This window comes from Ranitomeya variabilis, chromosome 3 (genome assembly GCF_051348905.1).
Source record: "Ranitomeya variabilis isolate aRanVar5 chromosome 3, aRanVar5.hap1, whole genome shotgun sequence".
NCBI lineage: Eukaryota > Metazoa > Chordata > Amphibia > Anura > Dendrobatidae > Ranitomeya > Ranitomeya variabilis.
Window position 1 is genome coordinate 671,646,809 of NC_135234.1, and position 12,939 is coordinate 671,659,747.

A 12,939-nucleotide genomic window follows, 5' to 3' on the forward strand; every position below is an offset into this window, starting at 1 on the left:
ATCCAATTAGACGTTTCAGCCCATCCCAAGCTTTCATCAGTTGGCTGAAATATCTAATTGGATTTCTATGTGCTGGATTAAAAGCAGTTTATTGTACACATGAGTATCGGCACCTTCCTTATTCAATAAAAAAATCCATTCGAAAATGGCGATCGCCAATAGCTGCTATTGCACAGGCGCCGGCGGCGCCATCTTGTTACAGAAAAAAATGTCCTCCTCCAAGATGGTGCTGCCTGCGCTTGTGCAGTATCAGCTATTGATGATCTCCAATAGCTGCTATTGCGCATGCGCCGGTGGCATCGTCTTGATAGAGAAAAAAAAATGTCTTCCTCCAAGATGGCACCGGAGGAATAAAAATAAGTTCCACAATTGGATGTGTTAAATAAACTGTTCCTGTGCTGAGATAATCTTATAAATGTGCCCCTGCTGTGTACTGTGTAATGGATGTGTCTGACCGTACAGGAACATGGTCTGATCATACCACAGCTCCTGGGCAGTGGAGGAAGCAAAAGAGAGTATACAGACATTATAGCAAAAGATACATCCAATTATGGATCTTATTTTTACTTAAGGATCTATTGATTAAAATGCACTTTGTTTCTGGGGCACCCCTTTTAATTTTTTTTTACAATTTGGATAGTATCAGTAATGATGTTACCATTGTCTGAATATACTATACAGTGTATATATATAAAATTAAGAAAAAACTTTTGCAAGTAAAGAAACGCTATACATGAGTTAGAATCCGCATCTAAAGAGAGCATTACTATAGAAATACGGCTGGAACAGAACAGCTGTTTTATATAGATCACTGACTAGGGCAAATTAATTAGAATAAAATATGATAGCGTTCCTTTTTATGTGGTACGCCGACTTTGAAAGAGCCAATATTTGGAAATCATTATATCGAAGTTGTATATCTTCTTTTCCTACGATTAATCAAAATGTTGTTTTACCCAAGGATTTCTAGACTTATTGGAGTTTACTAAAATATACTGACTGCAAAACCTGGTCCAAAGTAAATCTCTGCTCTTCACAGTGAATGGAAAAATTGTAGAAATTAACTGGAGCTTCCCTTTCATCAATAACTCTCCGGGACAGTTTCATGAATAACTATTTTTTTTGCGATGATCATACATTCTTGGGGGGTTTTAGCCGTTTTAAAAATGTATTCTGGACTTTTTTTTCTAGGCAGAGGATGTTTGTGACTCGTGATCTGCTGATTGTTCTAGAACACCAAGGCTTTAGGAAACACATTCATATCTGAGCTCATGCAGAACAATAAGAACTTTTGATTGACATATCTTCCATGGGGCAGACATAAAATCGATGAAAGACCTGTTAGAAAGTTGACCGTATTCCAAATTGTGTGTCCCTAAAATTCAATGTTCCAAATATGAAAGATTGGAGAAGATAATTTTGGTCACAAGTTCTGAAATTCTGCTGATCTTAATGGAGATAGGATAAAGGTAGCCAGATACAGTCATGCATGAGTGTGGTAGAAATAGGAGGTCTTAGCACTGTTCAGAAGTGAATTTTTCTCCTACGCAAATAATTGTCTGAGTTTTATCTTGGTTGTTGACCAGAGTATAATTAGAGTTTGGTCAGAAAGTCAGTTTTTACAATCAAAAATTTTGTTCAGAGTTTTATCAGTTTTCTATGGATGAAAAATAAAAAAAAACATAGGAGGTTTCTTAAGCTTTTTCTACAAAACAGTCCGTGAAAAATGGAAAGGGCATGGACATGCGTCTTTCACAAATATATAAACTTGGATTGGCGAGTTTGATCTAACACTCAATATTGGACAAGTTTTGTTTCTTTTATGTGGGCCACTCGGTCCGAGGAAATAATTAGACATGTAAACAAACCCATAGACTATCATAGCTACGTACATAGCTATCCGTGAAAAACTGACGTTTGAATGATTCCTCAGACTTAGGCTATGAAAGTATTTAATTTTTATTTGCCTATTTTATCCCTTCTTGAGGGGATGTTTAGTTGGCAACAGGTTTGTTGATATGGATAACACTATTGACGTACACCCTTAGTACAGGGTGCCACCATATAGTCTCCTTACATATTATTTGGCGGTTTACAAGCTCCATTTGTCTATTTTTTTTCTTTTTTAAATAGAGAAATTGGAGTTCATGCATAAAATGGATCTATTTGCTAACTAATGCAAATGGAAACAGAAGGATTTCATTGATTATTATAGGGGTCCGTCTGGTTTCCATTAAGTGTCAGTTTTTCAGAATAGAAGAAAAAGCACAGCATGTACAATATTTTCTTTCGTTCTAAAAAACTGATTCCAACTGAAACCATATGGACCCCATAATAACCAATGATCAAGGGAATTTACTATACAGCATATATGCCCATTAATAAGTGCCTAAAAAGGAACTGGACCATACAACACAAGCACTTTTTACCTTTTGGGTCACCGCTTTTTCCTTACAGATTGGAAGCTTGCGAGCAGAGTCCTCACTCCTCTTCTTGCTTAAATTGCAGAATTATGTGTTACTCTGTAAGGTCTAACATTGGTCGTACATGTACCTTATAATTGTAAAGTGCAGAGTAATATGTTGTCGCTAAAGAAATAAAATTATTATTATTGTATTACTAACTGGTTTTATCAGAACTAACTACAGTGTTGGTGGATGAGGGTATTGCCTAATTTTTTCTAGTTTTCCATTTTGGACTTTTCTACAGGAACTTTAGTCTGGGAATGTACTTTGATTTTCATATTTACCAAAATTTAGAATGTCATTTTTGATACATTTTTGTCCAGAAATGAATATAAAAATCCCCAAAATATGAACTTTAGGTTAACTGTGACTCCTTTTCAGGTTTGGTTTGCAACTTCTCAGACTTACCCCGAAATAATTGTGACTTTTGACATATACCGTATGTATTTTTTAATACATTACCTCTTGTAATACTGCAGTACATACAGAGTTTCCTGCCTACTTATATGGAAAAATGGATGTTGAGTTTACAAAAGAATTCATATTTTCAAAATGGGATTATTCTTATAAAATCAATACGTGTTCTTATCCATGTGAACCCATAAACTTTGATAACACAACATACGCATTAATAGAAGTCTGTAAAGACGGAAGTCTTAAATAACGGTCATAATTTCTCAATGTAGGTCTATGAGCCTTGTTCTGGCCTTGTTCTGGCTCTCATAGACTTACATTGAGTTGTGACTTCCAAATCATTCCAGTAAACACGGTGTTAGGTGTCGAGTTCCCGCCTCTGCACAGGGGGAATCTCGAGCCATCTCCGCTGCGGTCTCCCATCCTTCTCCAGTCACAGTGGAGCCTGCTCAGCGGAGACGTTGGTCCCAGCATCTGGCTCAGGCAGATACTCTGCGCCTGGTTACTGCTGCTTTTCCAGCTTCTGCCATTATAGCCAGTACTGGTCAGTGGCGAGCAGATGTCTCTGGGACTAACTCCTGCTTTTCCCCTTCTGAGCATGCCCAGGGTAAGACCTCTCATTGGAGGTCAGAGGTCACATGCTCAGGTACTGCAGCAGCTCCCATTGGTCCTCTAGGAAGTTCCTGAAGATGCTCAGGTACTGTGGCAGCTCCCATTGGTCCTCTAGGAAGGTCCTGAAGTTGCTGCAGCTATAAAAGGTTCGCATGGCCGCATGGCCATGCGCTAGTATCAACATGTGTATGAGCTTTGCTATTGTGGTCACGGTTGTATGTGGACAGGGTTTGGCTGAAATAAGCCCCTAGAATACCGGCACCTCCGGTGAGGAGTTTTGTATGAATGTATTCAGGGCTGGCTCATAACCTCTAGAATTCCGGTTCCACCAGTTACCTGTGTTCCCCTGTGACGTTAACAGGGCACAGCGTCTTCTTTCTCTGCGACTCTGTGAAGTAACAGAGTTCGCTTATACCGCCATATAGCGCCGTCATTTGCTAGCAGCAGGTTCCTCCTGCACGGAGGACCCCGGGCTGCGAACGCACCAATAATAACATCTATATTTACTCGTGTGTTCCGCCAGCCGTAACACACGGGAGTGATACGGCAGGTCACAAACTGTGGGAGACCGAATAGGGTGGCAGTGACATAAGATGAAGACGGCAGCTGGTAAATAGGAGACTAGGGATGGTGAACTTAGATTTGTAGCTCCAATCCAGCACTACAATAAACAAAACACTGGAGTGGTGCTTGAAACAGCCAAATGTCATCATTTACATTAATTAGCTATTAGCCTCATATAGACCTGCACACTCAGCTTAGCCACATGTGCATGTAGTCTAAATGGGGAGAGGAGAGTAACCTGCTAGTAGACATTTCTGGCAGCAGGTTGTCTCTGTCATGAACAAATGACCCAGCATTTTTTAATCCAAAATGATTCTTTTTCTTCCATCATCTGCATTTCGGAAAGTCAGGACACATACAGAATAAGGGGAATCTGTCACTAGGTTTTTGAACCTAACCTGAGAGCAGCATAATGTAGAGACTGAGAACCTGATTACTGTGATGTATCACTTACTGGGCTGCTTAGTGTAGTTTTGATAAAATCGCTGTTTTATCAGCAGGAGATTATCACCAGAGGAATAGTCAATTCTAGGTAGTCCTCCATATTCATGAACTCTGTATAACCTCACCCCCCACCACCACTGATTGGCAGCTTTCTGCCTATGCACAGTGTACACAGAAAGCTGCCAAACAGTGATGTGGGTGGGATTATACACAGTTTAGCATTCAGAGAACTGGTAGATCTGTAGCAGACAAAACAGAGATTTTATCAAAACTAAAGCAAGCAGCCCAGAAAGTGATGCATCACTGGAATCAGGGTATCTGCCTCCACATTAGGCTGCTCTCAGATGTGAAAGCAAAAGCTTGGTGGCAAATTCCCTTTAAATGGTTATCTCATCCTCCAAATTAGTGGGTTTGGCTGATGTTAATCTTATATGAATTACCACTTTAAGACCCTTCAGCAGCTCATACGCCCTGACAAGGCCTGTAAGACAGCTCTTTTTAGCAGAGTAGAATCATTTTGCTATGATTCTTGATAAATCGAAAATGAAGCTTTAGGAGGAGGACTCACAAGACGACTCCTTCCTTCAACATACTCTCACTTGTTATTTGAATCCCTACTATAGGGATTAAGCTCCTCAATTGGTTTGATATCCAAATTTTATAGCGCTATTAATTTTTTATCACATTATTATTATTTATAATTATAGCACCATTTATTCCATGGCGCTTTATGTGTGACAAGGGGTGTACATAATAAAAACTATTACAATAATCATGAACAATACAAGTCATCAACTGGTACAGGAGGAGAGAGGACCCTGCCCGCGAGGGCTCACAATCTACAAGGGATGAGTGAGGATACAGGACGTACAGTCCAGTTTTTCACTATTAGATGATTGGCTAAAATCTCAGGTTTCTAAAATCTCTATTTGGCCATAAGGAAAAAGACTAGCAAAGTATCTGTACTCAATATGCAGCAAATATTTTCTCCACTCTCTATTGGTCCACGCCATTGAAAAGTAGTGATAGTCTACCGATCTTTTTTTTCTGTCTGTGCCTCTCCATCATGGCTCCATCCAAGTTATACTTGTCTCTACGTGGTGCACTCGACCTTTCCAGACATTTTATGTGCATCGATACAAATAGACTCTTCATCTTCCCTAAGAAAAGAGTCATTGTTTTTTCTATGTGTGATGGTTACTCTTGGCTTTCGGGTGATGTTTTATAGACATGTTTAATTATGATTTAGTAACCTCTGCTTCTGTTGCTCGCAAACATAACTCAACTCTAATCCTTTGAATCCCATCACAAATTATACTATAAACTGTCCACTTACAATGAAGTATATAGCTCTTTGTCACCACCAACATACCACAACAGGAATATGCACAGCACCGGAGGAAGACAGATCCTTACAGCTACTGCCCCCCAGCGCCCAGTGCAGGACGGAATTAACTGTGGGATTTCTGTGCAAATAATGCATAGAAATAATATAGTCAATGCTGCGTCGTGTCCATTTCTACAAAGTTCCCTGCAGTTTTTTTTTTGCAAAGCTCTGCAGTCCATTCCACTGCAAAGCCTCCCCCTCCCTAATCCTTGTTCTGTGTAATGTGGAAAATAACATTGGCAAAGAGGCTCGGCGATGTGAGCAGAATATTTTTTGCCATAAACGCACCTGCAGTTTGTCCGCAGAAAGCCTCAGGGAAGGGAGGGGGTAGCGTTGGCTTTATTTATTTACATTGTGCAGATGCTAAGATGTAGCCGGAAAAATGTGAGACGCAGGAGAGGAGGAAAAAGCCACATGAGAAAATGAAAGAAACTAAGGGGGGAAAAAAAGAGAGACACGGTGATAAAAAATGAACGGCAGGCGCACAAAAACTGTCATTACAAAGGCCATGAATCTGTACAAGCACAATAGCAGACAAACAGCTAAAAAGATGAAATATATCGGAGACGTAAAAAGTCTGCAAAGTAAGAAAAGAGGGAGAGAAATGAAGCAGGTTGATGAGAATATTGAGTGGAGGAGATAAGGGTTCTGTAAAGGGAACACGCACAATGGATGAAAAGGAATATTGACAGGACGAAGGGAGAAAAGGAGCAAGGAATGAACACATCGCAGGACGAGAAAAAAGGTGAATAATGGATAGAGGTGCAATCAGATCCGTGCAGTAATAATGACTATGCTCCTTACAACTATGAGGAGCAGGGTTGCCAACTTGACTTTTTATTTTTTTTCTGGACAGCTCATCGAAAAATCACAGACAGATCATATTTGTTACGGACACACTGGAAAAGCACAATAAACCACTATGATACATGTCTATAGACAGTTCTGAGATGAAGACATCGGCTTCTTCCACTATGAACTATAAAATGATCATTTCAGTCAAACTAATCTTCAGAAATTTCTTCAGCTTCAACAAAATTACACATGACTTTCATTTTTTTTTTGCAGACTTAGTGCCTTAGTTTTATTGACTTTCCTGGACAGTTGGCAACCGTGTTAATAGAGCAAAATATTGCATTATTAAAGGGAACCTGTCACCACGTTTTTGGAAGATGTGATAAAAATAGCGTTAAATAGGGGCAGAGGTGGGCATTACATTAGTGTGTTTGTTATGCGTTTATTACCCACCTAAGTTGCCGAAATACCTTTGCAAAGTCTCCGTTTTCGCCTGTCAATCAGGCTGGTCTGGTCAAAAGGGCGTCTTGTCTTCCCCCAGATTTTGCGTAGTTTTCCGTTGGTGGCGTAGTGGTGTGCGCATGCCCAAAGTCCTGAATCCTCTGCCAGGGGATTTAAAAGAGCGCGCTGTTCGTTTTCATTGGTGATCGGTGGGCGCGGCCATCTTCCTTTGGCCGCGCGTGCGCAGAAGCGGCGCTCTGCTGGCCGCGGCTTCAGGAAAATGGCCGCGGGATGCCGCGCGTGCGCAGATGGATATCGCGGCGGCCATTTTCCTGAAGCCGCGGCCAGCAGAGCGCCGCTTCTGCGCACGCGCGGCCAAAGGAAGATGGCCGCGCCCACCGATCACCAATGAAAACGAACAGCGCGCTCTTTTAAATCCCCTGGCAGAGGATTCGGGACCTTGGGCATGCGCACACCACTACGCCACCAACGGAAAACTACGCAAAATCTGGGGGAAGACAACGCCCTTTTGACCAGACCAGCCTGATTGACAGGCGAAAACGGAGACTTTGCAAAGGTATTTCGGCAACTTAGGTGGGTAATAAACGCATAACAAACACACTAATGTAATGCCCACCTCTGCCCCTATTTAACGCTATTTTTATCCCATCTTCCAAAAACGTGGTGACAGGTTCCCTTTAAGGGTTAAGAGAATGGATTGTTGGGGGTACGCAAACACGAGTTATAGAATGTTATTGTGTTTACTGCACCTAGACAGAATAGTTAAAGGCTAAAGGCAGAGATATGTACATAAGTCCTTCAAAGAAACACATAAGTGGAAGAAAAATCAATGTAGGGGGCGTCCCCTGCTTATATTATTATCAAGGGGTTTCCAAAGTTCTCGGAGCTGAAGATATTGGGATAAAACAGTAATCATGACAGCAGACATTGTCCTGGACTTCCAGTAAGTGACATATTTGAAGAACAGAACAGTTACCACTCCTCAACCTGAAATGGCTCATAACTGGGAGTCAAAACTGCTATCAGGTAACATAAATTGCCACTATGGAGCAATTACAGCAAATATCTGATCAGGTATCATCCAGTGCTCTGGGGTTGCATACGCTGTATACATACACATGATGTAAAAAGTTCTCCAGCTAAGATATAATTTTAGAAAGGTCTTATTAATATTTTAGCCTCAGGCGGGTAATGGCATGCTTTCATGTCTGCTGTCAAAACAATTGTAACTTTTAATGAGAACTGTAATGTCATCAGATAATTTTTCTTCTTTCTCCACTTATGAGCCTCTTTTTCCTCTACCACCAGCTTCGGGAACTCATCATCCACTGTGAGAAAAAACTGCTTAAATTCATCTTGTTGAACTGCCAATGCAGTGTGGTTTCAGGCTTCACCTCCTGTTATACTCTACAGAAAGGGGAGGAGATATGAGAAGAGTGAGAAAATAAGCAGAAGAAGATCCTACTCCGCTTTCTAACCACTCTTTTACCTTAACCCAGAGCTGGATACACATATACACAGCTAAGTACTGCTGCATCCTTTTCTCAATGCTGCTCCTGACCATTTTAGGAGCAGGGTTTCTTCTTTGTATGTGCTGCTGTGTATAGGAAACCTCATAGTAGCTGGTCTCCTCACACCAGCTCAGAGTCAATCATATAAAATGGTGAAATGCAGCATATAAGCCCTATAATAGACAGGAAAAGTGTTATTCCCAACTTAAGCATACATAACAGCTAATGCTAAAATATTACTTGAAAGTACAGCCACCCTTTAAGCTGATTAACTGAGTCATGATTGACAGTCATGTTGCTAAGGGGACATTGTACAAAAATTGGGGGGATCAATTGGTGGGACTCTGGTTCATAGGCTAGGTCAGTACTCAATGGTCATGGGACGGAAATTTAGCGAAACCCTTTCCTTCTGGGATCCCCAGTGCAGCTCTTGATTACCAGGGCTGGCACAATGTCTTCATTTTGGAGTGACCCACAGAGGATGACAAGGGACAGAGAGAGCATGAGCTGCATGCACAGAGCAGTCTACAGGCACAGTAGTAATTATGGGCTCATTCACAGCTCTATGAGATCTGAAAGTCAATGTACAAATGCATAAACTTACCATTTAGCTCATATAGGAGCTGCGCATTTCAGAGGGGTGTTTTGACCAATCTGTAGTGGTCTCAGTACCTGGACCTCTACCAATCAGCTTTTATAAAGTGACAGTTACACTTTAATGTTATTATTATTCTCTTTTGAAAGAGAATATATAAAAAATACTATGGATAATTTGCACAAGAGTCTGAATAGTCTGGATCATCTTCCTGAAGCTCTTAGAAACCGTTAAACTAATAGTGGTCATGACTAATTAACTAAATCACTCATATAGTCCAGGAATTTTTTTTAAAAAGGCCCAAAAAATTTGAAGCAGGAAGATGGAGCAGAAATACCTCGCTGAGGGGAGGGAGTTTTGTGTTTTATTGCAGAGCGGTGTGGCAAATCATATATTCAGGAGGCACATTATGACATATTATATACACATTAACTACTGTGTCGTTAATGAAATGTTCAGGAGTCACAGTGAATCAAATTATACATCCCCAATTCCAAAAAAGTCGCGCCTCTGTGTAAAATCCATAAAAAACAAGAATGCAATGATTTGGAAATCTCTTATAGACATATTTTATTCACAAGAGACCATTGGACACAGATCAGAAGGTGAAGTTTAGAAATTTTTCCATATCATTTGAAAAAATTCATTAGTTTAAAATTGATGGCAGCACCACATCTGAAAATAATTGGGACAGGGCGATGTCTACCATTGCGTAGCATCCCCTCTTCTGTTTACACTGGTCTGTAAACGCCTAGGAAGTGAGGAGACCAATGGCTGGAGGTTTGGGAGAGGAATGTCGTCCCATTCTTGTCTGATTCTAGCTGATAAGTCCAGGTTCTTCTTTGCCTTAATTTTGGTTTTACAATGTGCTAAATATTTTCTGTAGGAAAAAGATCTGGACTGCAGGCGGCCAGTTCATTAACCGATCTCTTCTTGTGTGAAGCCATTCTGTTATGATAGATGTAGTATGTGGTTTAACATTGTCTTGCTGAAATATGCAAGGCCTTTCCTGAAAGAGACATTACCTGGATTGGAGAATATGTTGTTCTAGAACCTCTATATAAAGCTCAGAATTCATATTGGCTTTCAAATGTTTAGCCAGCTCATGCCATAGGCACTAATGTGACCTCATACCCTCAGAGATGCAGACTTTTGAACTGGGCACTGATAACACGCTGGATGGTCCCTCTTCTCAACTCCACACTGTCTGTGGTTTCCATGAAGAATTTAAATTTTTGATTCATCTGACCACAAAACAGTTTTCTATTTTATGTCAGACCATTTTAAATGAGTTTTGACCGAGATCAATTTTCAGTTCAATTTCCAAAGCCTCTATCTGAATATCGTGGTTATGGCAAAGTGATCAGTTGGAACTAACCTCCGGTGCCCAGCACATAGGGGCCATGTCCCTGTAACCCACTCCCCCCTCTTCCGCAACTGCCTTATACTAGTACCGTATTTTTCCGACTATAAGACGCACTTTTTTTCCTCCAAATTTGGGAGGAAAGTGTGGGTGCGTCTTATAGTACGGATATAGCATGTGGGGAGGGGGGCAGCAGCGAGTGGGATCGCAATGATATCCCACTTCAGGATGTCCCCGCTGCCGGAATCAGCTGCTGGGGAAACCACATGGCCCCGCTGATTAAGTGCAGTGAATATTCATTAGCGGCTCCCCGCCCACCGATCAGCTGAGTTGTGAGCCAGGAGCAGCTAATGAATACTGCACTTAAGCAGCGACACAGTTTCCCCAGCACTGATTCTGGGGAGAATCTGTGTGTCCAGGGGAGGAGGCAGCAGCAGCAGGGGCCAGGAGATCGCTGCATACCTGCCTGTGCTGGACGCTGAGCTGTCTGTGGTGCACAAGGAGAACCTGTGTGATGTCAGAAGTGGGCGGGCTGGAGCATCACATGGCAGCTCAGAGCCCTCCCTCTTCTGACATCATCATAGGTCCTTCAGACTCCCACCTAGAATCTGCAGCTTCCTCTTATGTCCTGCGCGTGCGCTGTGGAAAGGCAACAAGAGAGAGGGCTCTGTGTGTGCAGCCATGGGATGCTCCAGCTTTTACCTCACCACAGGCTGGCTGCCACAATTAAGAGGTTAGTCTTTACAAAACACAATAAAGCACTCTGCCACTCCTTTGGTGAACTATAACTCCCAGCATGTCATAGGATCTGCAGGACATGCTGGGAGTTATAGTTCTCCCATGGGATTTTAAAGCAGCACTCCAGTGTTATTTTGCAGTGCTGGAGTGGTGCTTTCACTATAAGCCCTGTGCCCCCATTCTTATACTCACCCTCCAGTGTCTTCATATAGTATACAGACACCACACTGGTCCCACAGCTTCCAACATAATAACGTACTATTATATATAATAACACCACATAAAATAGTATGTTATTTATGTTATTAAATATTTTACCACATTTTTTTTGCTTCAAATATTTTTTTCCCTATTTTCCACCTCTAAAACCTGGGTGCGCCTTATAGTCCGGTGCGTCCTATAGTCCGAAAAATACGGTACATCTTATTATTATTATTATTATACATTTTTATAGCGCCATTTATTCCATGGTGCTGTACACGTTAAACCTCCATGGCGCTTTACACATTAAATTAAACCTATAATGCTAGCACAGGATCCACAGTAAAGCAAAATCCCGTTTGGCTGCCTGCAATATATTACTTCCCAATCAATCTGTTTAACCAGAAAATCAGTGACACCAGTCAAGTTTCATCTGAGCTGTAGCAACTGTCTCAAACAGCCGAAGAGACTAACAGACTGAGAAAGTCTAAGGATATACATGAAGCCACCATGCTCCAGTCATGAGACCAGCGGCCATTCCGTGCTTTAGCTGTCTGTGCTCGGACCAATTTGCATGAACATCTGTATGAACCCTGAGAGTTTGTTTCTTTGGGCTCAAATGGAACATGGCAGCTGCAGCCAATCAGTGGTTGACAATTGGCTGCAGCAGTTACTTGACCAAAGACTCACCAGCACCTCCTAACAGATGAAGTTAATCTGAAAAGGTGCAAGCTGCTGTAACTGAAATATATACAAGCCAATAATGTAGCAGCAGCACACTGTATATGCCAAAATATATGCAAATATTAAATATAGTAAGTATTTTACATGGCATAGAATATACTCATAAAATTGAGATACTCAGCACAGAATTTTGCCAATTCATGTATGCCCACCAGCTACGACAAGACGATCTGATGCTCAGTAGACCAGCGTGGGACAGCAACAGCAGTGCACAGAAGCGGCATCTGACGGGTGAGTATATTTTTATTTATTTATTTATTATGTGAGTTTTTTGTTTTTACATCAACATGGATCTTATAGGTTATATATAAAGGAATTCGTACACTTTCACATATTCCTTTGGTTACCTGTAGGGAAAAAAACCTGGTAGTAATAATTGCTTCTGTATTCTGTATTTAGCTTCTCCGTATGACATTGTGTAAATTAATCTTCGTATTTGCCTCTAGCTAAAAAACATTGTAACTGATGTTTACATTTATGCTGTCAAGGACCGGCAGCACGATGTACAGAAAAAATCTGGGAATGATTTATGTAATAACGTACAAGTCTCAAATGTAGCAAGAATATGCGATGATTTGTGGCTAAAATATGGTTCTGCACAGCTCTATGTTTTTTATACAAAATGCTTATTTTCCTGATACACT